Source organism: Odontesthes bonariensis, chromosome 2, assembly GCF_027942865.1.
Source record: "Odontesthes bonariensis isolate fOdoBon6 chromosome 2, fOdoBon6.hap1, whole genome shotgun sequence".
NCBI lineage: Eukaryota > Metazoa > Chordata > Actinopteri > Atheriniformes > Atherinopsidae > Odontesthes > Odontesthes bonariensis.
In genome coordinates this window covers 37,770,153-37,795,344 of record NC_134507.1, presented here as the reverse complement: position 1 = coordinate 37,795,344, position 25,192 = coordinate 37,770,153, and the positions used below count along the sequence as shown (strand labels likewise).

The 25,192-nt window shown below is 45.8% G+C and overlaps 5 non-coding genes and 3 pseudogenes across 5 annotated transcripts; 7 read left to right on the top strand and 1 right to left on the bottom strand.

Annotated features, from left to right (window-relative positions):
• Window positions 1–2,424: 2,424 nt before the first annotated feature.
• LOC142401314 (5S ribosomal RNA) lies at window positions 2,425–2,533 on the bottom strand (annotated as a pseudogene).
• Window positions 2,534–2,965: 432 nt separating this feature from the next.
• LOC142374318 (U5 spliceosomal RNA) lies at window positions 2,966–3,075 on the top strand (annotated as a pseudogene).
• A 7,101-nt stretch (window positions 3,076–10,176) lies between these two features.
• LOC142366010 (U1 spliceosomal RNA) lies at window positions 10,177–10,340 on the top strand. Its single transcript, XR_012766695.1, has one exon. It is a non-coding gene; the product is annotated as a U1 spliceosomal RNA (small nuclear RNA).
• A 9,819-nt stretch (window positions 10,341–20,159) lies between these two features.
• LOC142366095 (U1 spliceosomal RNA) lies at window positions 20,160–20,323 on the top strand. Its single transcript, XR_012766717.1, has one exon. It is a non-coding gene; the product is annotated as a U1 spliceosomal RNA (small nuclear RNA).
• Window positions 20,324–20,871: 548 nt separating this feature from the next.
• On the top strand, window positions 20,872–21,035 carry LOC142402479 (U1 spliceosomal RNA). Its single transcript, XR_012773371.1, has one exon. It is a non-coding gene; the product is annotated as a U1 spliceosomal RNA (small nuclear RNA).
• Window positions 21,036–21,583: 548 nt separating this feature from the next.
• Window positions 21,584–21,747, top strand: LOC142366320 (U1 spliceosomal RNA). Its single transcript, XR_012766783.1, has one exon. It is a non-coding gene; the product is annotated as a U1 spliceosomal RNA (small nuclear RNA).
• A 548-nt stretch (window positions 21,748–22,295) lies between these two features.
• On the top strand, window positions 22,296–22,459 carry LOC142366083 (U1 spliceosomal RNA). Its single transcript, XR_012766712.1, has one exon. It is a non-coding gene; the product is annotated as a U1 spliceosomal RNA (small nuclear RNA).
• A 550-nt stretch (window positions 22,460–23,009) lies between these two features.
• LOC142366572 (U1 spliceosomal RNA) lies at window positions 23,010–23,184 on the top strand (annotated as a pseudogene).
• Window positions 23,185–25,192: the final 2,008 nt, after the last annotated feature.

The following is a 25,192-nucleotide window of genomic DNA, read 5'->3' as shown; positions in this document are numbered from 1 at the left end:
ACAATGTCTCCACCAATCCCGATGATACAATGCACGTCACAGCTACGTCAATTCTGACCAATGAGATCTGAACACACCTCTAAATCTACCTCCAATGAAACACGTCTAAGACACGTAACTTTTGAAGCAGCAGAAAAATGTCAAGGACAGACCACGCGCCTACACACCAACCGCGTGAGCGTGCAGCACTCTCTGTCTCCCCCTGAAATCCAAACACCTTCAACAAGTCCGTTGAAAATAGAACTTTAGAAACTTAACATCAATCACAGCAGTATTCAATAATTCAATAATAACAAGGTGCACTCAACCAACATACACAATCTTAAAGAAATCAACATTCAGCGTTTAAAAATCACAGCACATTACTGCAACAACTCCTTATCTCCCCAAGTTATTAATGTGGCAACTATAACAATTAAGCAAATTATAACAATGAAGCAAATTATAACAATGAAGCAAATCTGAGTTTAACTTAAAATACTACGAATACTCAAAAGTCAAGGGATGATATCAGATATCAGAACCTTTTTTCTTTTCTTCTTTTTTTTTAGATTCACATAAAACAGCAGGATTGACAGACAAACAGAGACCGGTCCCACACACTCACACCAAGTCAGTCGATCAAAGTTTTGTGTCAGTCACCGTTCAAATCTTCACAGTTTTAAATTATCAATTTCTTTCATTTAGACTTTTAATTTTTCAGGAGATGTTGGTGTCGGCAATATATGGAATACAAAATGTGTTTTCCCTACAAGCCTTGTGATATGGTTTCCTGACCAATGCAACAAATACTGACGTGTATTTATCAGCTTCGCTGTGACCTCTTAATAATGATCTCCTGTGGTCAATACATAAATGAATTTGAATTTTCTTCTCAAAATGTCTTTATACTGAGGTCTCGGATAACTCCAAAGAGTTCTAAGCAGATATATAAAATGATATAAACATATATACTTAAAATGTGCTCCTCATAGAACTGGATTTTTTCATTTCAGAGTTTTTTTTGAAAGCCTGATTGATTCAATCGTTGAACTTTAATGTTCGCCAGTCAATCAATTATCAGTATTCGTTTTACTCCTTGACTAGTGAAAATAATTTTCACGTATGTTTAATGAGTCTAGTGTACCCCGTACTCCCGTCAGTATTCCTCCCCCCAATGCATTGAAGGATGGCTGATAGACGCAAGAAGTACTATTGGCGATTGCTCAACAACCTGCCCGCTTCTTCAAAGCTATTAATTAATCCAGTTTGAATTCACCCGATTCACCATTTGCCGGAGCTCAGCGACTAGCCTTTCTTAATTACCACAAAAAATAAAACCACACAAGCCAGACCAACTGACCAAAGCTGTCTGCTTTACAACTCACATAAGCTGCTGTTTACACAATTTTTATCCCAATTCACACATATGGCTCCTCTTGGCCCAAAATTTCCCAAACAATTTCATCAGCCCCCCTGCGCAGAGGTAACAATGAGATGCTTACCGAATATACTCGTCCTTCTCCCGTGTTCTTTTAAATTTGTGGAGCTGTCGGAGGCCCGTCACCTGTACGCCACCAACAGACACCGCCGCTTTCAGAAAAAAAAGCAAAAAATATGTCGTACCTGCAGGCTTAACGACTGATCTCGGCTGTCGGCGCACAGAGGACGCGTCCCGTCGGGCTCCAGCTGCCAAAATCTCACGCACTCGGGGTCACCATTATGTTGTGGAGGAAATAGGGCCAAGTACACTGTCGGCCAGCAGTCCATTGGGGAGTTTATTGAACAAACTGTCAAAGCAAATATGCATACAGGGTGTACAAAATGTCCACCGTCTTCATACTGTGAACCAACTTTATACTGGTTTAATCATAACATGCATGCGTCATCCGGTCTCAATCTCTTTCTGCGACGCCGAGCGTCTGCCCTAAATGTAAACAGCCCATACTACCTTTTACCCATATTCATATGAGCCGAACAACAAGGCACAAGATGTGACTAGGCCAGATGTCATGAGGATGTCATGACATCCTTCTCCCAAAGGAGCAGTTCCAAAAAGTCAAACAGGGACTGCCTCTGCATTTGACGCAGTCAAACTGCATGCGCCTGGAGAAGCCAAAAGGCTTACAGCACCTGGTATTCCCAGGCGGTCTCCCCATCCAAGTACTAACCAGGCCCAACTCTGCTTAGCTTCTGAGATAAAACTCTGGCTTTTAGTCTGCGAAAAGAGAGTGAAAGTGAACTCCACTTTGAGATGGCTCTGGGATTGGGCCGACTGGGAGAATTGCTTGAAAAAAACCTCTACACCCAATGAGCGGTCAGAACAAAGCCTCAAGACCCCTAGTCTTTTGCACAGAGTAAAAGACAAAGCAGCCATTGAATAGGGCCCGATTGTTCCTACCTGGTCGGCCGAGGAGCATGCAGGGAGAAGAGAAGAGAGGAAAATGCTTACAGCACCTGGTATTCCCAAGCGGTCTCCCATCCAAGTACTAACCAGGCCCGACCCTGATTGGCTTCCGAGATCGGGCGTGTTCAGGGCGGTGTGGCCGTAAGCCACAGTCCCGGTGACAAATATGTGTTACATAGGTGCTGGAACCATACGTTTCCCCTATTTTACTAGAGAGTTGGCTTGAGAGGCTGATGTTGAGCCTGCACGTCGACTTCCCTGATGTGATTGTTCTCTGCAGCTGAAAATGGGACTCTCAGATAACTTAGTGTGTGTCTGTCAAGCTCCTCTGTTCTCTGGGATTGGGCCGACTGGGAGAATTGCTTGAAAAAAACCTCTACACCCAATGAGCGGTCAGAACAAAGCCTCAAGACCCCTAGTCTTTTGCACAGAGTAAAAGACAAAGCAGCCATTGAATAGGGCCCGATTGTTCCTACCTGGTCGGCCGAGGAGCGAGCGTCTCAACCAAGCAAAGCTCACCGTGGGGAAGGTGGCTATGCCAACTAGCCTGATGCACTGCTCCCGCAGTGTCAAATACTCGTACTCTGGTTTCTCTTAACGTACAAGTCTTTCGCCTTTTACTAAAGACTTCCGTGGAGAGCAACATTAATGAGTTGTTTCTATTTTTGGAAGGCTTTACCTTTGCGGGTGAAGCCCATTCTGTCTGTGCAAAGGAAATCTTCTTGCTGTGCCAAGTGACTTCTCGGAGTAGAGTCACCTTATTTGTTGAGACCGTGCCCATGTTCAAAGCTGGAGCGCTAAATTGTTGTTGTTTGAATGGTGCTCAGTGGAGCGGGCGGGAGTGCAAAGTTGTACCATCTGAAACGGCTGAAGAGTGCTCACTGCAGCGGGTGGGCGGAGGTGCAAAGTGACGCTTTGTAGGCAAAAAAAGAGCACCGCCACAAGTGCGCATTGTGCCAGGAAGGGCGCTCGGATGTGAAACAGTGGAGGGTTATCGCTTCTCGGCCTTTTGGCTAAGACTGCGATCGCCTCCTTTGGGTGGATTATTTTATGCTTTTTCCGCATTAAATTTTCTCGCTTTGGAGGTTCCTTTTTGTATTCGATCAAAGTATTCCAAGTCTTTTGTAGTTGGAGTTCTTTGTATTTAAATTTTCCTGTATTACCCTCTTTTTTCAGGTTTTTGTTTTTTGAACGAGTTTCAGCTGAAACAGGGTCGGTGTCGGTGTTCCGTTTTTTTAGAGGAAGGTAAGTATCACTTTTAGTACCTTTTTATCCACTTTTTACTCCTTTATTGGGTTTTTAGTGTGAGATTTATTATTGTTCTTTTAAGCATTTTATTTAAAAACTGTTTGTGGTGCCTCCATCATGTCGGCTAACTATGCTGGCATGAGGAGGCACCACAGCGCTAGATTTTTATTTAAAGAAAAAGAAGGAAAGCTTATAGAGATGTCCAGATTGGACTTCTCTCAGAAGCTAATTCAAAATATATTGAACTTTAAGCCAGACGATTTGAATTGCATCCTGTCATTGCCTTTTAACAAAGGTTTCGATGTAAGTTTTCGCACTGCAGCTTCGCTGCAGGAGTTTTGGACGAGATTTGTTAATGTGCAAGCCCAGTTTTCTGCGTTTACTGTTGAGAAACTTACTGACAATACTCTGAAGACAGTAATTGTCAGAATGTTCAATGAAATGGTGAACGCAGAAGATATCTGTATATGGTTGGGAAGATTCTGCACTGTTAAAGGCCAGGCAATGAAGGTGACGGATGTCGACGGCATCTGGAACTGCGCCTGGAGGGTCCCCATCCAACAATGGCAAGACCCCCAGGGCTTCCAGGGCCTGAAACATCTCCCATCAATGATTGTCTTGGGAGAAAACAGAGGCTACATCCACTACCAGGGACAGCACAAACTCTGATGCAAATATGGGGAGCACGGGCACCTGGTGGAGGCCTACACGAAGGTGTTTTGTGGCAAATGTAGAGGAATCGGTCACACCTTCGAAGAGTGTACTAATGGCAGAAAGTGCAATCTCTGTGGAGAATTAAACGACCTCTTCAGAGATTGCCCAAAATCCTTTGCCAACAAATTGAAATCCTTAAAAACGCGGAAGGAAATGGAGGGCAGACCGAGGCAGTTAACGAGCTACTTGAAACAGCTGGGCTGGAAAATTCAAACTTCCCGCCAAAACCCCTGAATGGTGGACAGCCGTCAGGTGAGGCAGAGGAGGGGGAGAGGCCTGCTACACCCCCACCAATGGAGAGTTCTGGCGAGGAGGAGGAGGTGGTGCAGGCAGAAGGCGGAGCTAGTTCAGAATGTGAAGAAGTCCAATCACAGGATGATAGCGAGGATGCCTCCCTCCCAGATGCCCAGCAAACAAAGAGGCTTGCATCAGAATTGTCCTCTGATTCTCCTATAGCTTATGTGTCAAACTCAAGGCCCGCGGGCCAAATGTGGCACGCCTCGTCATTTTATGTGGCCCGCGAGAGCTTAAAAGGTCTGATTGTCTAAAAATAAAATCAAAATAAAGTCAAATATGTGCAGGGACCAAAAGCTACATTTCCCATAATGCATGCTGATTATGTTACGCGCGAACTGGACTGCAATGTTTCTAAATCGATGCGATTTTCCCAACAAGTGGAATTGAGAAATACAAATAATGATCCCAAAATGTCCAGGAAGAGAAAAAATTATGGAGTGGCCATTTTAATCAAAAACCCTCAGGTTCTGGTGAAGGGCACTGTGGTGAGAGACGGACGGGCACTTTTAGCACATTTGACTTTTATGGGACAAGATTTTAACCTCTTAAATATTTATGGCTTTAACGAAAAAAAATGACCGGTATGACCTTTTAGAAGACCTGCAGTCCCACATGCTAGGTAGGGCACCACTAGTTTTAGGGGGTGATTTTAACTGTATTTTAAGTAGGAGTGACAGAAAAAGAGCAGGGGAATTTTTTAAAGTTGACAAAACATCGGTTTTATTACAGGGCATATGCAAGGATTTTAAACTTCAGGACTGTTTTAAAACCATGCATCCCAGAGAGGAGGGCTTCACCTGGTTCAGTGGTGATGGCACCAGAGCCTCTCGTATAGATTACCTTTTTACACGGGACTGCCCACCAACCGATGCTAGATTGACCCCCGTTTTCTTTTCTGATCACCTTATTCTTTCCTGCACCCTATCACTATCTTCGGGTGTGACTTCCGGAAGTGGTCTGTGGAAACTAAACTGCTCCCTTTTAGAAGAAAATGAAATAGTTAGTCAGTACCGGGAGCAGTACCACGAGTGGCAGACCCTTCAAGACTTTTACGATACACGTGCACACTGGTGGGAAATGGTGAAGGAAAAGACCCAGACTTTCTTTAGACAGGCAGGTAGGAGAAAAAAGAATAGGGAAAACAGACGCATGATGGGACTGCAAAAGCGACTACAGCGCTACAAAGAAAATTGTAAATAAAGGGGGGGCCATTTCAAAGCTAACAAAAGAGAACGGGTGCACAGTTGATACAATGGAAGAAATTAAACAAGCTGTTGACCAATTTTATCTTCACAAAAAAAAGACAAGACTGACTTGAAGAATTGGAGACCGATTACACTTTTGACCCCCCGAAAATCTCGGCATAGTTTGAACACTGGGCAAAACTAAACAGAGACAAGACCCGAGCCTGATTTTATGGGCCATGGACAGCGACCGAGACAACAGGACTCCCCGTGACTATAACCCAGACCAAACAGAAAATACTGGGGATTAAATTTGACAGGGAAGGAGGAGGGTCATCAAACTGGCCAGACGTGGTAGGGAAAGTCAAGCAAAGACTAGGATACTGGGGACTTAGAGGACTGACCATTGAAGGAAAGGTTTTAATCATCAAAGCTGTGATTTTACCTTTGCTTTTACTAATGACACGACCTGGCTCAAAAGCCGTATCAAAAAGGAGGAAGCACACGGTTTGTAAGTTATAAGGAAATCAAATTTATTTAAACAATTCGAACTTAAGCTACGAATTCAACAAAAGTAAAACAATGGGATGTGGCAATCAGTCATCAGTAGTGTAGTGGTGTTATGGAGCATAAATGTGCGGCAAAGGTGTTGTATGGTGCGAAACATATCAAAAGGATAAAGCAAACAATCCCAAAACACAATGCTGTTCTCACAAACCCAGCCAGGAACCAAAAGGGAAGAATTAACAAAATAAGGGGGCTTAAAACCACTCCCACAGACGGCCAGGTGTACGAGCTGCCGCAATCACTGCTGCACACTCCAACCAGCTTCCTAGTCTGAGGGAGGAGACAAAGGCTGTGTTCGAAACCACCTACTTCTCCTACTATTCCTACTAGTCATACTTTTTTAAGTTCCCGGATGTACACTAGATACATACTAGATTCGCCGAAATGTTGAGTATTCATCATGAGGTTACTCGTCACACTCAAAATACCCAAGATGCAACGTAATTTGACGTCGCCCATCGCCATTTGAACGGTCAAATTCCGTTAACGGGACGAGAGCAGTCAAAATGGCATAACCGGAAGTGCGTTGCTCACTGCGGCTAGCTTTAGTAGCGCCGAATTCGTGAGAACAAATTATAAATAGCCGGTATCTTGTCAGATTTTCAACACCTTGGGGGTCTAAATGACTACTTTCTCGCCTGAAAATGTTTCAAATGTTGCTAAAGTTATATATTTACAGAGTTTATAGCTTAAGCGAAATCAGCTTTTCAGGCCGGCTGATTTCGGCTCGGGCAGGAGTGAAGTGCACTGTGTGTAAACGCTCTGCATACGGTCAGATCGATGAGTATGCCGTTTTCAAGTATGTAGTAGGCGGTTTCGAACACAGCCAAAGAAAGAGGGAGGAGAGAGACATGCCCAGCACAAGCCCCAGGGGCTGTGACACCCTCCCCCTAAAAAGAGGTTCAATATAGGGAACCGAAATATGTTTAAAACCTAGTAGGTACAACACACAACCAGCACTATTAAATGCTCAATGAAAAGTTATCAAAAAAAACAAATCAGAAAAAAAACACTTGCCCCATTAGGAGCTTAAAGTCCAACCACTGCCATCTGCCCCCAGCACACCAAACTCTTGCTCCTCAGCAACAGAGATTTGCCTAGGATTTCTGTGAGCATTTAAGAGGAGAAAGACAGGAGGCAGGAACAGACACCGCAAGCGGAACTGGAAGGGGACATCAACCGATCAAAGTTGTCCTAACACACCAGGTCCCTCGCCAACCCATACTTCTAATGGGCCCGAGAGAGGGCATCCGCCACCACATTCTCTGATCCTTTTATGTATCGGATGTCCAACCCATAAGACTGCAACATCAGAGACCATCGTATCAGTCTCTGGTTTGGACACTGCAAGGAGTTCAAAAAGGTTAGTGGATTGTGATCCGTGTAGACCACCACGGGTGCAGTGCCTGAAACTACATACACGTCAAAATGTTTCAAAGCCCATATCAAAGCTAGTGCCTCCTTTTCGATGATTGAATAATTTAGTTGGTAGGAGTTAAACTTTTTGGGAAAAAAAACTCACTGGCTTATCAACACCCAGATCATCAGCTTGCAATAGAACAGCACCTGCACCCACATGACTCGCATCTACCTGCAGTGAAAAAGGGCGGTCAAACCGTGGTGCCTCAAGAACAGGAGCTGTACATAACAAGGCTTTAATGTTCTCAAAAGCCTGTTGACATTCAGGGGTCCATATATACACTGCCTTTGCCTTCAAAAGTTTAGTGAGTGGCGATGCAACAGTGGAAAAATTGCGACAAAAACACCTGTAGTAACCCACTAATCCAAGACAACGCAACAGTTCCTTTTTCGTGGTTGGTACCGGATAATTTTCAACCGGGCTCACTTTAGCAGCCACAGGACGGACGCACCCCTGACCCACAACTCGGCCAAGATAAGTCACTGTCGCCTTGGCAAACTCAAATTTTGAGAGGTTCACGGTGAGACAGGCCTCAGCCAAGCGACCGAACAGCGCCCTGATGCGCTCGACATGCTGACGCCAAGAGTCAGAAAACACCACCACGTCATCCAAATAGACAGCGCAACCCTCCAGGTCCCCCAGAACACGAGTCATAAGGCGTTGAAATGTCGCTGGCGCATTTCTCAAGCCAAAAGGCATAACCTTGTAAGAAAACAAACTGTGCGGTGTCACAAATGCAGAAATTTCATGGGCCCGCTGAGTTAAAGGGACCTGTCAGTACCCTTTCAATATATCAAACTTACTTACAAACTTAGCATGACCAACCTCATCTACACAATCTTCCATACGAGGAAGTGGGAACGAGTCAGGTCTGGTGACAGCATTAACTTTCCTGAAGTCAGTGCAAAACCTTGGTGTGCCGTCTGCTTTGGGTACCGTGATGCAAGGCGATGCCCAGCTTGAGGAGGATGGCTCAGCTATTCCATTCTCCAACATATACTTAATTTCGGCATCCAGATACCTGCGTTTTTCAGCATTGAGACGAAAAAAACGTTGACGAATAGGCTGAACATCTCCCACCTCAATATCGTGTTCAATAAGGAGGGTCTGAGTAGGCGTATCACCAAACAAACATGGAAAAGACCTAATCAACTCTGCCAACTCTGCCCTTTCTAACTCTGGCAGATGTTGCAACAATGCCTCAAGGTTACAGAGAGCCTCAGAGTTTTTCAGCCGCCCATGTGTTAATGCTTGATCAACAGCTGGTAACCCATCCGCCTCCACCTCACTCACCAACAAAGGTGTAGTGACCGCTGATGCTCTAGTTGCTAAACATGCTGGATGAGAATTCGCCGCGATAACCTGTGCACCATACCCAGGTGATTTTGACGCACGCTCATAATATGGTTTTAACAGGTTCACATGACACAATTGGGTGGTTTTCCTGCGCTCTGGAGTCGAAATCAAATAATTTAAATCAGAAAGCTTCCTTAAAACTGTGTGTGGGCCATTAAATTTGGCTTGAAATGGCGAGCCTATGATGGGCAACAGCGCCAGTACTCGATCACCAGGACTGAAAACCCACCGTTCCGTACGTCTATCATAGAGCTTTTTCATTTTTCCCTGCACATGCTCCATTTTCTCCCTGGCCAGTTCGCCAGCTGCATAAAGTCTACGCCGAAAACCATTCACATAGTCTAACAGGTTCCGGGGAGGGTCCTCCCCCATCCACTGGTCCCTCAAAATGGCTAACGGACCTCGTACAGTATGGCCGAACACCAAGTCATTTGGGCTAAACCCTGTACTCTCTTGAACTACTTCCCTAGCCGCAAGCATTAACCAGGGCAAACCCTCCTCCCAGTCACCTTCCATTTGAATGCAATAAGAACGTAGCAACGACTTCAACGTTTGATGGAAACGTTCTAATGCTCCGTGACTTTGTGCATGATACGCAGATGCTTTGTTATGCTTGATGTTAAGCTGCTTCAACACTTGAGAGAAAAGGTGTGAGGAGAAATTCGAACCCTGGTCACTTTGAATGATTTTTGGAATGCCAAATATAGAGATGAATTGTGACAACGCTCTCACCACCGACCTAGCAGTGATGGTACGCAACGGGTATGCTGCTGGATAGCGAGTGGCTTGGCACATTACAGTGAGAAGATAGATAGTACCGGATTTCGAGCGAGGGAGGGGGCCCAAACAGTCCACGATCACATGCTCAAAAGGTTGATTGACTGCTGGAATTGGTAATAGAGGAGCAGGTTTTAGAGTCTGATTGGGCTTACTTGTTAGTTGGCATGTGTCCGGCCGAGTGAGGCACCTGGAAAAGAGGTGTCAGCCTCTGACAGTTCCAACTCATACTTACCTGGCAGGGGAGATACCATGATCAAGAAGGTGGTTCACCCAGGACGAGGCTCAGCCATTGCATACCGGCTGTACTGACCCTTACGAATTCCCCAAATGTGGGAATCTCGACTGCATAATTTCTGGTAGTGGGGGACTGCGTTCGCGCTCTCCCCTGATTTGACTGTTTAAAGTGAATATCCCAGGGCAACTCTACCTTGGTTTTTGTCCTGGCGTTGCTGCTTTAATAACGCCTTTCTATCTTTAAAACCCATGTTTTGCAAGGTTTGCTGAATGCTGCGGCAGGTCTGCACAGCTGATATGCAGCTGCGCAGTTGTCAGGTGATGTCATACAGTGCAGTCACCCCAGGCAGGTGGGCATTGCCTTAGTGATGGCAACAACGGCAGCATTTCTACACTGGAGATATTAAGCCGTGAGGGTTTGCTTCAACTAAGTGTAGCCCTTCCTATTACCGTTCAGATAAATAAGTGGACAAAAGTGGGTTCGTGCTGAGCTATAGTAAGTATGTGTACCTGGTAATGCAGTTACCCTAAAGTGAGTAGAGTCTGACAAGTTATACAATGAATTTCCAAAAGAAAATATTTGTTTAAGCACCATTTATATGTTCAATAGAAAAAATAAAACTATGTAATAGTTCAAACAAAAAATGCACAAATGGGTAATCTCCCACTCTCAACTACTATGTTGCCCCCGTATAAGCTCACAAAATGAAAAAACAATAAATCAAAGGTACTCAATAGTACACTTCAAACTATATGTCACTATATTCACTGCTTTTACCGACCACACCTCTAAACCGTGGCCACACTCTGCATAATTATAAGCCCTTCAGTACCTAAATTTAAGTACCAGCCCCTTCAACTTCAAAAGAGCATGGAAGAGTAGGCTCCTCCTCCTCTAACCCAGCACAACGTTGTCCCTGTAACTCAACATAAACATTGACAAAAAACCTCTCCCCCTTAATCAAAGACAAAACAAAAACAGTTGGCCAATACTTCCCTTAGACTAGGCTACTATTGCAGACAGTAGCCCCACAGTATAAAACCAAATGTTACCCACACTCCCGAAAGTAGAGCGTGAGGCTTACGTCACCCTTCTAGTCACAACACTCATACAAAAATGCACCGGTGCACCAAATAAAAGAAACAAAAAGCTGGCTATGAAAACAACAAACGTTGCATGCCTGTTAATTCTCTCAAGTTTGTTCCCGTCAAAGTCTGTCTTTACTCACGACCCCAGAGAGCTGCAGTGGGTTGTCTGTGGTGTCACACGTCTCCCATGCAAACGTGGAGACACGAAGCGCGAGCCTCCCTCGGTGCCCGGAGGAACCACTGACTTTATCCTGGTCGCCAGTGGTGCTATCCGGGGCGCGTTGATCCCTCGGTGCCCGGAGGAACCACTGACTTTATCCTGGTTGCCAGTGGCGCTCTCCGGGGCGCGTTGATCCCTCGATGGTTAACCTGGTGGAACCTCAGACGTCCCTGGTAGTCTGAGGCGCTAACCAAGCAACATTCACTGCTTTGTCCTGCTATCAAAATAACCAGCAACAATCGGCGCGCTGGTGTACACTTCTTTTACTTTAGCTAGCTATCATGCACCACTCGGTCATGTGCGTTGCCTTATCGCGGTGTCTACACTCGTAGTACTTCACCAATAGTAAAAACAATGTAATAAATCAAATTCACAAATCCGGATTGAGCTTGCGCCATAAAACACTAAGTGTCACAATAAATGATAAGTGACGACTTAACAGAGGAAACTAATCGTGTAACTCTCAAACACTTCTCCTAGCAAACCTGCCTGGAGCTTCTTCCTCCCGTTCTCTCCCTCTCTTTTTCCCCAATTCCCGTGATACCCACCTGAACTCGCATATATTTCACAGTTATGTTCAAATTCAATATTTCACTTTATATCCCATATGGTGTGTTTTTGCCATGTTTTTACAAGTACAAATATACAAAAAAAACGTAAAAATAAACTATTTATCATAAGTGTAACTATTTATTTATTACTGAGAATAAATTGACATACTGAACTGACTTACACCCTCCCCCTTCAAATGGTCTGTATGTCCCCATCAGACCATGGGAACGATACGAATCATCAAACATGCAGTATTGGGGCTGACCCTGTCTTTGCTGACTGATACCCGTATGCCCTTGTGTTGAATAACTACCGGGCAATCTGAAGGTTTCCCCAATTCATCATAGTTGAACCGCAGCACTGGCTTTGGCTGTCGCCTCCCTCTAGGGGCATACTGTCCTATACCTTCACAGTCAATAGACACAATGACACTGTCCGTGTTATTTGCAGAACCTTCTGTCGGTTCTACGTGAGCTGGTTGCATATCCACATCACCATTATCTAATGCCAACCCTGCATCTGTCTCTATGATAGGAGGATTCTCTTCGCCGCTATTATCAGCCCCACCACTCTCTGCAGTAAGCTGTGCTGACGGTGGGGAAATTGCTTCCAACACATCTTGACCTCTATTCTCCATACTTGCAGCCACTTCCATGGATGGTGGGATATCAGGATCTAAACTTACAGTGACTCTAGGAGAATAATAGTCCCTATCCTCATCAGAGGAACTGGATTCATGATCAGTATGTTGGGTATGGTGACTGTTTCGTGTTCCCCGGTGTTTGCGCCGTGTAGCCACCCCCTTTGTGTGTGGCTCTGGCTCCTCTTTGTCATTATTCTTGGAATAGGGCAATCTTACCACTTCGCCAATGGGTAATAAATGATCCCTATGTAAGGTTTTCACTACCCCTGCTCCCATTTCAGGTTGTACCCGATAAACAGGTAAGTTCGGCAACTTTTCAAGAACTACACAGGGCAGTGAACTCCATTTGTCTTTCAGCTTCTGTTAACCAGTTCCCCCTAATGCCCGCACAAGTACTCTGTCCCCCTTTTCAAGAGCCTGTTGGCGTACAGTTCGGTCATAAGCCCGTTTGTTCTTTTGATGGTTTTTAGTAGAGGCTTCCATGGCCAACTGGTATGCGTTCTTGAGGTCACCTCTCAAGTTGTCAACATACTTCTGGTGAGTGACTGCCTCCTCACTGTCAAACACTGCCCGAAAACACACATCTATGGGAAGGCGGGCCTCCCTCCCAAACATTAAGAAATAGGGGGAGTAACCAGTGGCATCATTTTGTGTGCAATTGTACGCATTAACAAGAGTGGATATTTGCTGACTCCCCCTTTGTTTCTTTCCAGAATCTAGAGTACCCAACATGGAGAGCAAAGTACGGTTAAACCTCTCAGGCTGAGGGTCTCCCTGAGGATGGTAAGGGGTCGTTCTAGACTTCCGTATACCCAACACTTTGAGCATCTCTTTGATTAGTCGGCTTTCAAAATCCCTCCCCTGATCGGAATGGAGCCGAGCAGGCAACCCACAGTTGACAAAAAACTTCTCAACCAGTACTTTTGCAACCGTAGGGGCCTTCTGATCCCGAGTGGGATAGGCTTGGGCGTATCTTGTGAAGTGGTCTGTCACTACTAAAACATTCGTGACTCCGTGGGAATCTGGCTCTATTGATAAAAAGTCAATGCAAACCAGCTCGAGTGGTCCACTACTGGTAAGCTGGTTTAATGGAGCGGCACGTCCAGGGAGAGTCTTCCTAACTACACATCTGCCACAGTTCTTTATGTAGTTGGCTATGTCATTTGCCATCTTGGGCCAGAAGAATCTCTCCCTCATCAGTTCAATGACACGTTCAATGCCCAAGTGCCCTCCCTCATCATGTAGTGACTGTAGGGCAGGGACTCTCAACTGCTTGGGTAGCACGAACTGGGAAATCTGTTTCCCTAATTTCCTGACAGTGTTTCGATATAGCATTTCCCTTCTTGATAATAAGACGTGGCCACTCCCTTTGTAGGGCACTGAGTTCTGGGGAATCTCGTGGGGAGGCAATTGGTCTACCAGCTAGTAGGGCTTGTTTCATTTTACTATTGGTGTCATCGGCATCCTGTGCCACACGCAGCTCACCTAAACTAAAAGGCTCCAAATTCCCTTCGCTGATTTGTATGAAGTGAAAGTACGCCTGCGGGACGCACTGGGGTGGGGCACCCAACTGATCAACGCATCTAGTTGCAGGGTCACTGAGCACAGGGGTGTGAATGGGCTCACAGATGGCTTTGACCCCATCAGGGGTAATACACCCGACCTGCTCAACTACATTTCGGGACAAAAGGTCAGCGTCTACATTTTTGCGCCCTGGTCTGTATTTTATGCAGAAATCATACACAGACAAGGCCGCCAACCACCTATGGCCACAGGAATTCAGCTTAGCACTAGTCAGGACGTAGGTTAATGGATTATTGTCTGTGCGTACAGTAAAGCGAAGGCCATAAAGGTAGTCATGAAATTTATCCACTACGGCCCATTTTAGGGCTAGAAATTCAAGTTGATGAACTGGGTAGTTGCGTTCTGAAACACTGAGCTTTCTGCTTGCAAATGCTACCGGTCGCAGGCCGTCTGGGTATTCTTGGTTGAGCACAGCTCCCAGGCCATCGAAACTGGCATCCACATGCAGTATGTAAGGGCGGGTTGGATCAGCGAATGCTAACACTGGGGCCTGAATCAAGCAAGTCTTAATTTTTTGGAATGACTCGGTACAGGCGGGAGTCCATCGTTCCCCAAATGGCTCAGCCTTGCTCAAGTAGTGTTTTCCCTGTTCGTTTTGTTTTGGTCATCCCCGTCTGGGGGGCTCATAACCTCTTGTTAGGTCAGTCAGGGGGCGCACAATTGCAGAGTAGTTGGCGATAAATTGTCTGTAATAACCACAAAACCCTAAAAATGACTGCAATGACTTCAGGTTTGTGGGTTGTGGCCACTGGGCCACCGCCTTAATCTTGTCTGCGTCTGTGGAGACCCCATCTTCAGATACAATGTGCCCTACATACTTAACACAAGTTCGAAAGAACTGACACTTGTCAATGGATACTTTCAGCCCAAATTCCTCCAGGCGGTCCAAGACTTTAAGCAACCGCTCTTCGTGCTCTTCGATTGTGTGGCTGAACACAATTATGTCATCCAGGTACACTAAGCACCGCAACAAGTGCATATCTCCCACTGCTTTCTCCATCAAACGTTGGAACGTCGCAGGAGCGCCCATGATGCCCTGCGGCATTCGTTCGAATTGATCGAAACCCAGTGGACAGATAAAAGCGGTCTTCTCCATGTCCTCGTCACACATAGGAATTTGGTAATAACCGCTTCTTAAATCCAAAACAGAAAACCACTTGCTCCCAGATAGACAGTCAAGGGCATCATCTATCCTAGGTACTGTGTACTGATCTGGGATAGTGTGTGTGTTTAGGGTTCTGTAATCGATACACATGCGAATTTTGCCACTCTTTTTCCTTGCTATGACAATGGGCGATGCGTACGGGCTGCGTGATTCCTTGATTATTCCGGCGGCCAACAACTCCTGTAGATGTCGCCGTACATCATCGATATCTCCAGGAGCAATGCGTCTGGATCGTTCTCTAAAAGGTCGGGAGTCTGAAAGCCTAATGCGGTGCTCCACATCTTTAGCCAATCCTACATCCCATTCCTCCACAGAGAACACTTTAGTCCTTTCTGCTAACTTCTGAGCTAGTCTGTCCCGCCACTTCTGAGGTAACAGGGAGTCTCCGAAATCAAACAAAGCTGGATCAATGGCATCCTGGACGGATGGGGCCTGTGCAAGACCAGTCACCACGTCGGCTCTATGGATCTGCGCTATGACCGTCCCTTTGGGGATGGATTTTGTTTTCAGGGAGACATTCTGTAGGAGAACTTTACAACGGTCTTTATTCATGTCAGCTGGTAACAACACACAGGGAGGCAAGGCCACCCCTTGTGGTAAGGCACTTGAGCTATCCACAACCAGTATCCCAGGATTCCCTGCCCCGTCAAGGGTAGCTTTGCCGACAGCTACACAGGATTCCCCTGGCGTCAAAGTAAGTGGCCCTGGGCCCACCCACTTAACCTGCCCCACATGATCTGAAGTAAGACTCTTCAGTGTTTCAGGGTTTGGTGTCGGGAGACCAGCAGTCACTCTCCAGGCCATCGCAGAGTGGTGTCCCGCTGCTCTGCTATTTGTCACCAGTTCATGGTGAAATGCCCTTGCATTAGTACCTATAATCACTGAAACTTGGTCTGGTCCTTGGGGGTCAGGGCATACCAACGCCAGGACTGTCTGGGTAAGGAAACGGCCTTCACCATCTTGGATCTGCATGGAGACTGCCACGTAACCCAGGTAAGGGTAGCTACTGTCACTTAGGCCCCAGATGCATAACCTTGAAATAGGCTGGATGGTGAGATGAGACAAATGCTCACGGTACCTCTTCTCGAAAATAATGGTAACAGTAGACCCGCTATCCATCAAGGCAGTACATGCATGTCCCTCGATCTTCACAGGGCTCAGAGACGGTTTTCCCACTAACCCGTCAGGAAGGAGGGAGGCTACTGGGGTTTCCACTTGGCTTTTCTTCACCGGGCAATTTGTATCAGCTGAGTCAGGGTTGTTCTGAGAGGAGTCTTCCCCTTTTTGTTTACGCAAGCTACGAATTAGTCGAGTGATGACTTTACCCGAATCTTCTTCAGCAGTGCACCGAGTGGCTATATGTCCATCCTGCCCACAACGATAGCAGAAATACTCCCCTAATCCACTAGAAAGCTGAGCCATCCTGCTGTTAGCAGACACTGGTTTGGGATAAGTGTCACCCCCACCCTGAGGCTTCCATGCTGGGGATGCACTGTAAGGCACACTGCGGTGGTTCACAGTCATAATCTGCAGTTGTTGCTGAAGGTCAGCTACCTGTCTCTGTAGGGCCCTGACCTCACTGTCGTTGTCCATAGGATGACTGTGTGGGGCTACGGTAGTCTCAGTCTCCCTGCTAGGTGCTGTGTGTCGTGCTTCATTGGCTGTCAATTTAGCAACTACCACTCTGAGCTTGTCCAATTCTGCCCGTAGCTTAGCTGCATCAGTGGAACTCAGCGGCTCATCCTCAGTTGTTTTAACTTGCCGTACGGTAGCTTTAGCATTCAGTGTTGTTGACTTCTGTCTCACTGACTGCTGGTCTTCCTCTTCACGTATCTCAGTTAGAAGTTGTAAGAATGAAGGGGGGTTGACTTTGCGTTCACGGAGACGTAGTTGTACTAACACAAGGTCTGACTCAATCGCGCCCCGTAGAAGTTGTTCAATACGCACCTGTCTCTTTGGGTAGCTGTCACCCCACCCCTAAGAACGACCTTAGTTAATGCATGTTCAATGCGACGCAAGAAATCCGACAACCTCTCTCCTTGATTTTGGCGCAGCGATCTGAATGCATAATACAAGTCTTCTCCTGATACAGAAGACCCAAAGGCACACTCTAAGGCCTCGAGATAATCCTTGGGTGTGGCGTTGGGGTCACTAGACCTAACTGCTTGTGCGATCTCTAATGCAGGGCCTTTTAAGCTCTCAATGATGCGCTTGCGTTTTTCCCCATAGAGCACTCACATTCGTCCACCATCAAGTGGGCCTGCATCAACCATGTGTCTATTGTTTTGGGACGTTTCCAGAAAAAGCTCGTAGCCTCCGGAAAGCAGTGTTCTCTGGTGCACCTGCTCGCTGGGTTTTCTCTAGGATGTCCCCTATGGACTTTAAGAACTGCTCTGTGGTGAGAGTTGAGGGCTCAGTTTGAAGCACAGGTGCTGAGGTCACCCTTTCTTCTTCTTCTGACTCGGGCACACTGAGTGTCCATGGCTCCCCTCCCGTCCTAGGTATCACATCAAGAGGAATTGCTTTTATATTCACTACCTGACTGCAAGCACAAAGCACCATCAATCCATTACTTTGAGGATCGAACATCCTTCCCTTCACTTTAACTCGACCAAGACGTTTAAGGGAATTGAGTGTTTCTTCTAATGTGTCCATGCTGACATCAGCTGGAACTTGGCGGACAACTAAGGCATGTTTGAGGTCTAGCCCCTCACGCTTCCACCAATTAATTAACACTGACATGTCTACTGATAAGTTATTATGTTAAACTTAGACTACTCCACTCACTTAAACATAAACATAAATAATACACCCACTGCTAAACAAATCCCATCCTCGTCGCCATTTTATGTAGCCCTTCCTAATACCGTTCAGATAAATAAGTGGACAAAAGTGGGTTCGTGCTGAGCTATAGTAAGTATGTGTACCTGGTAATGCAGTTACCCTAAAGTGAGTGGAGTCTGACAAGTTATACAATGAATTTCCAAAAGAAAATATTTATTCAAGCACCATTTATGTAATAGTTCAAACAAAAAATGCACAAATGGGTAATCTCCCACTCTCAACTACTATGTTGCCCCCGTATAAGCTCACAAAATGAAAAAACAATAAATCAAAGGTACTCAATAGTACACTTCAAACTATATGTCACTATATTCACTGCTTTTACCGACCACACCTCTAAACCGTGGCCACACTCTGCATAATTATAAGCCCTTCAGTACCTAAATTTAAGTACCAGCCCCTTCAACTTCAAAAGAGCATGGAAGAGTAGGCTCCTCCTCCTCTAACCCAGCACAACGTTGTCCCTGTAACTCAACATAAACATTGACAAAAAACCTCTCCCCCTTAATCAAAGACAAAACAAAAACAGTTGGCCAATACTTCCCTTAGACTAGGCTACTATTGCAGACAGTAGCCCCACAGTATAAAACCAAATGTTACCCACACTCCCGAAAGTAGAGCGTGAGGCTTACGTCACCCTTTTAGTCACAACACTCATACAAAAATGCACCGGTGCACCAAATAAAAGAAACAAAAAGCCGGCTATGAAAACAACAAACGTTGCAGGCCTGTTAATTCTCTCAAGTTTATTCCCGTCAAAGTCTGTCTTTACTCACGACCCCAGCGAGCTGCAGTGGGTTGTCTGTGGTGTCACACGTCTCCCATGCAAACGTGGAGACACGAAGCTCGAGCCTCCCTCTGTGCCCGGAGGAACCACTGACTTTATCCTGGTCGCCAGTGGTGCTATCCGGGGCGCGTTGATCCCTCGGTGCCCGGAGGAACCACTGACTTTATCCTGGTCGCCAGTGGCGCTATCCAGGGCGCGTTGATCCCTCGATGGTTAACCTGGTGGAACCTCAGACGTCCCTGGTAGTCTGAGGCGCTAACCAAGCAACATTCACGACTTTGTCCTGCTATCAAAATAACCAGCAACAATCGGCGCGCTGGTGTACACTTCTTTTACTTTAGCTAGCTATCATGCACCACTCGGTCATGTGCGTTGCCTTATCGCGGTGTCTACACTCGTAGTACTTCACCAATAGTAAAAACAATGTTATAAATCAAATTCAAAAACCCGGATTGAGCTTGCGCCATAAAAAACAAAGTGTCACAATAAATGATAAATGACGACTTAACAGAGGAAATTAATCGTGTAACTCTCAAACACTTCTCCTAGCAAACCTGCCTGGAGCTTCTTCCTCCCGTTCTCTCCCTCTCTTTTCCCCAATTCCTGCGATACCCTCCTGAACTCGCATATATTTCACAGTTATGTTCAAATTCAATATTTCACATTATATCCTATATAGTGTGTTTTTACCATGTTTTTACAAGTACAAATAAACAAAAAAACGTAAAAATAAACTATTTATCATAAGTGTAACTATTTATTTATTACTGAGAATAAATTGACATACTGAACTGAAATCACGTGACTCAGGGATACCTCCGGGTTACATAAGAATTTTCCCACTGTATGTGGGTGTGGCTCTAGAGATGGGGAGAGTGGAAAAACTAAATAAATTTGTGCTCCAAGTTCCTTGGTTGTTGAAACAAGAACTGATCAGAAAGATGAAGAAAAGCCGGACTGTTTTAATCTGCAAGCTTTTCAGATTCAGGTTAGCTGCTGGCATGGCACTGCAGACAGTTGAATTTGCTGCACCGTCCGGCCGAGTGAGGCACCTGGAAAAGAGGTGTCAGCCTCTGACAGTTCCAACTCATACTTACCTGGCAGGGGAGATACAATGATCAAGAAGGTGGTTCACCCAGGACGAGGCTCAGCCATTGCACACCGGCTGTACTGACCCTTGCGAATTCCCCAAATGTGGGAATCTCGACTGCATAATTTCTGGTAGTGGGGGACTGCGTTCGCGCTCTCCCCTGATTTGACTGTATAACGTGAATATCCCTGGGCAACTCTACCTTGGTTTTTGTCCTGGCGTTGCTGCTTTAAGGACACCTCTCCATCTTTAAAACCCATGTTTTGCAAGGTTTGCTGAATGCTGCGGCAGGTCTGCACAGCTGATATGCAGCTGCGCAGTTGTCAGGTGAGGTCATACAGTGCAGTCACCCCAGGCAGGTGGGCGTTGCCTTAGTGATGGCAACAACAAGATGAGAATACGGCGGCATTTCTGCACTGGAGATATTAAGCCGTGAGGTTTTGCCTCAACTAAGAATTTTCCCAGTGTGGGTGGGTGTGGCTCTAGAGATGGGGAGAGTGGAAAAACTAAATCAATTTGTGCTCCAAGTTCCTTGGTTGTTGAAACAAGAACTGATCATAAAGATGAAGAAAAGCCGGACTGTTTTAATCTGCAAGCTTTTCAGATTCAGGTTAGCTGCTGGCATGGCACTGCAGACAGTTGAATTTGCTGCACCGTCCGGCTGAGTGAGGCACCTGGAAAAGAGGTGTCAGCCTCTGACAGTTCCAACTCATACTTACCTGGCAGGGGAGATACCATGATCAAGAAGGTGGTTCACCCAGGACGAGGCTCAGCCATTGCACACCGGCTGTACTGACCCTTGCGAATTCCCCAAATGTGGGAATCTCGACTGCATAATTTCTGGTAGAGGGGGACTGCGTTCGCGCTCTCCCCTGATTTGACTGTATAATGTGAATATCCCTGGGCAACTCTACCTTGGTTTTTGTCCTGGCGTTGCTGCTTTAAGGACACCTTTCCATCTTTAAAACCCATGTTTTGCAAGGTTTGCTGAATGCTGCGGCAGGTCTGCACAGCTGATATGCAGCTGCGCAGTTGTCAGCTGAGGTCATACAGTGCAGTCACCCCAGGCAGGTGGGCGTTGCCTTAGTGATGGCAACAACGAGATGAGAATACGGCAGCATTTCTGCACTGGAGATATTAAGCCATGAGGTTTTGCCTCAACTAAGAATTTTCCCAGTGTGGGTGGGTGTGGCTCTAGAGATGGGAAGAGTGGAAAAACTAAATAAATTTGTGCTCCAAGTTCCTTGGTTGTTGAAACAAGGACTGATCAGAAAGATGAAGAAAAGCCGGACTGTTTTAATCTGCAAGCTTTTCAGATGCAGGTTAGCTGCTGGCATGGCACTGTAGACAGTTGAATTTGCTGCACCGTCCGGCCGAGTGAGGCACCTGGAAAAGAGGTGTCAGCCTCTGACAGTTCCAACTCATACTTACCTGGCAGGGGAGATACAATGATCAAGAAGGTGGTTCACCCAGGACGAGGCTCAGCCATTGCACACCGGCTGTACTGACCCTTGCGAATTCCCCAAATGTGGGAATCTCGACTGCATAATTTCTGGTAGTGGGGGACTGCGGTCGCGCTCTCCCCTGATTTGACTGTATAACGTAAATATCCTTGGGCAACTCTACCTTGGTTTTTGTCCTGGCGTTGCTGCTTTAAGGACACCTTTCCATCTTTAAAACCCATGTTTTGCAAGGTTTGCTGAATGCTGCGGCAGGTCTGCACAGCTGATATGCAGCTGCGCAGTTGTCAGGTGAGGTCATACAGTGCAGTCACCCCAGGCAGGAGGGCGTTGCCTTAGTGATGGCAACAACGAGATGAGAATACGGCAGCATTTCTGCACTGGAGATATTAAGCCGTGAGGTTTTGACTCAACTAAGAATTTTCCCAGTGTGGGTGGGTGTGGCTCTAGATATGGGGAGAGTGGAAAAACTAAATCAATTTGTGCTCCAAGTTCCTTGGTTGTTGAAACAAGAACTGATCAGAAAGATGAAGAAAAGCCGGACTGTTTTAATCTGCAAGCTTTTCAGATTCAGGTTAGCTGCTGGCATGGCACTGCAGACAGTTGAATTTGCTGCACCGTCCGGCCGAGTGAGGCACCTGGAAAAGAGGTGTCAGCCTCTGACAGTTCCAACTCATACTTACCTGGCAGGGGAGATACAATGATCAAGAAGGTGGTTCACCCAGGACGAGGCTCAGCCATTGCACACCGGCTGTACTGACCCTTGCGAATTCCCCAAATGTGGGAATCTCGACTGCATAATTTCTGGTAGTGGGGGACTGCGTTCGCGCTCTCCCCTGGTTTGATTGTATAACGTGAATATCCCTGGTCAACTCTACCTTGGTTTTTGTCCTGGCGTTGCTGCTTTAACGACACCTTTCCATCTTTAAAACCCATGTTTTGCAAGGTTTGCTGAATGCTGCGGCAGGTCTGCACAGCTGATATGCAGCTGCGCAGTTGTCAGCTGAGGTCATACAGTGCAGTCACCCCAGGCAGGTGGGCGTTGCCTTAGTGATGGCAACAACGAGATGAGAATACGGCAGCATTTCTGCACTGGACATATTAAGCCGTGAGGGTTTTGCCTCAACTAAGAATTTTCCCAGTGTGGGTTGGGTGTGGCTCTAGAGATGGGGAGAGTGGAAAAACTAAATCAATATGTGCTCCAAGTTCCTTGGTTGTTGAAACAAGAACTGATCAGAAAGATGAAGAAAAGCCGGACTGTTTTAATCTGCAAGCTTTTCAGATTCAGGTTAGCTGCTGGCATGGCACTGCAGACAGTTGAATTTACTGCACCGTCCGGCCGAGTGAGGCACCTGGAAAAGAGGTGTCAGCCTCTGACAGTTCCAACTCATACTTACCTGGCAGGGGAGATACCATGATCAAGAAGGTGGTTCACCCAGGACGAGGCTCAGCCATTGCACACCGGCTGTACTGACCCTTGCGAATGGCCCTCAGCGCGTACAAAGTGCAAAATCGGATGTAGACTCTAGGACAGATAAGGCATATTATTGGGTAAAAGATTTGTCAATCAAATCCATGGAGAGGGAGGGATGGGAAATCATAGGCATGCTGTACTATTGGTCAATTAGCTGTCAAAAGCTGCCAGGCCATGTGGTGAAGTTTTGTGGCATGGTGAATCTAGGGAAATGTGCAAAATACGACTTAAATGATCGTTTTATACAAGTGTTTTGTCTAATTGGGAGTGTTGGACATTGAATCGTGTTTTAATGCTTGCATTGCTGTCTATTGATCACTTCATTCAGGCATGAAAATGGGTCAGGGGTTAAAAAGGTGAGAAGAGCGCGCGCGTGCGGCCCAGGGGGCGGGGTATGACAAGCTTTGTTCACCAACACTGTTTCACTGATCTGCAGGCGCCAAACACACACACACATTTTCTGGAAAACATCCCCTATGTTGAAGGACACCTCCTGCCCCTTCACGCAAACCTTTCCCTCAAGTTTGACCCAAGCCCATCTCCAGCTGCACCTTGATCCCTGAGTCTATCTGCTTCACAGCTGCAGCATCCTCCTCTGTTACTACACTCATCCTGCAAGAATATTTTGTGTTAGTTCAAATGAAACATCAGTATTAACTGTAAACAGGGCTCGAAATTAACTTTTTTCACCACGACCCAAAATGACAAGAAGATATTAATGTTACTAGCCAAACACAAAATGGCTAGTACGTTTTCTTTTCTACCAGCCACACTAAGCTTAAATTTACCACCATTGGGCCAGTGTTAAAAAAAGAGCTGGTTTCTGTAACATGGTTACCCAGTTGTCAGAACAGTAATTGGTCATAAGTAAATGTCACTCTTAATTTAGATTAGTTGTGTGGTGTCATAACACTAGCACTTTTGAGAGCAAATAGAATGGCCAATCACTGTTTCTCACATTTGGGTAGAACTAACCACTGGACTACCAGATATCATTTCACCCTGGTGTTTAATTTAGAGCGAGACGGGCGGCGTTCGCTATTTTTAGGCGGCTTGAAACCATTACATTTCAATGAATCAATAAATAACATTACTGGCAACCAGTGTTTCTGTTACGTAGCTTTAAAAACAAGCTTGACACTAACTGTATTAACAATATCGAGCGAACAGGAGCTAAGCATTTCTACTGGAGCTTTAGCTAGCTCTCATGGTGTTCAAGACAAGTTGTAGCGAACAGTGACTAGTTCTTAACCCATGTCAAGAGAGCTCCTCAGTTGAAAAAAAACAATCTCGGCTTTCTAACAATCAAAAAACGCCCAAATGAAGTCTGCTGTTTTTTAAAACCATCCAGTGATAACAAGAAATTTCTCCATTCAACACCACTGAGCTTAGTTTCCATATCACTCGTCTCGCAAAAGCAGGCTAGCAGGTAACAACTAGTATTTATCATCTGCAGCCGTCATGAGCTAGATAACGTGTTATGCCCTAAACATGATTTTCAGCACGCATGTTAGAATAACATTTATGTACACAAGTTTGCCACAGTAAGCGACTTACCTTCCATTAGTCAGTTTAGATCCAGCGGGAAATGAGGTTGCCATGTCAATCAATAAAAATGTGACTTTGCTGTCTGAATCAGTGGAATATTCGTAAGCGAGGACTGGCAACCAGGAGTGGGTTGTACCAGCTGATCAGAACACCAATAGAAAAGAAGCGCTAGTTATTAATAGCTATTAATCTCGATTGGCTGTAACCATTTGTATGCGTCAGTGGATGTACCCCCCCCCCCCCCCCCCCCCAAAAGAAAAAAAAACTCTTCGGATCTACACGATTCACACAAGTCACCTATTTTGGGACTAAAACGGCGAATTTTGCCGAAAGGTGAGGGATGATCATGCCTGTTCATTTGAGTGATTTATTTATTTTCAACCACCAGCTGGTACTTGGTATTGTATGAAAAAAAGAAAAAGGTGGTTAAAAAAAGACATGAGACTAATTGGTGTGGCTATTTTTAGAAACATGTGAATGTAAACAAAAACTCTAAAGCTCTTATTTTTGTCTTTCCATAGGTCGACCCGCTGGTTTGAGGCCTACATGG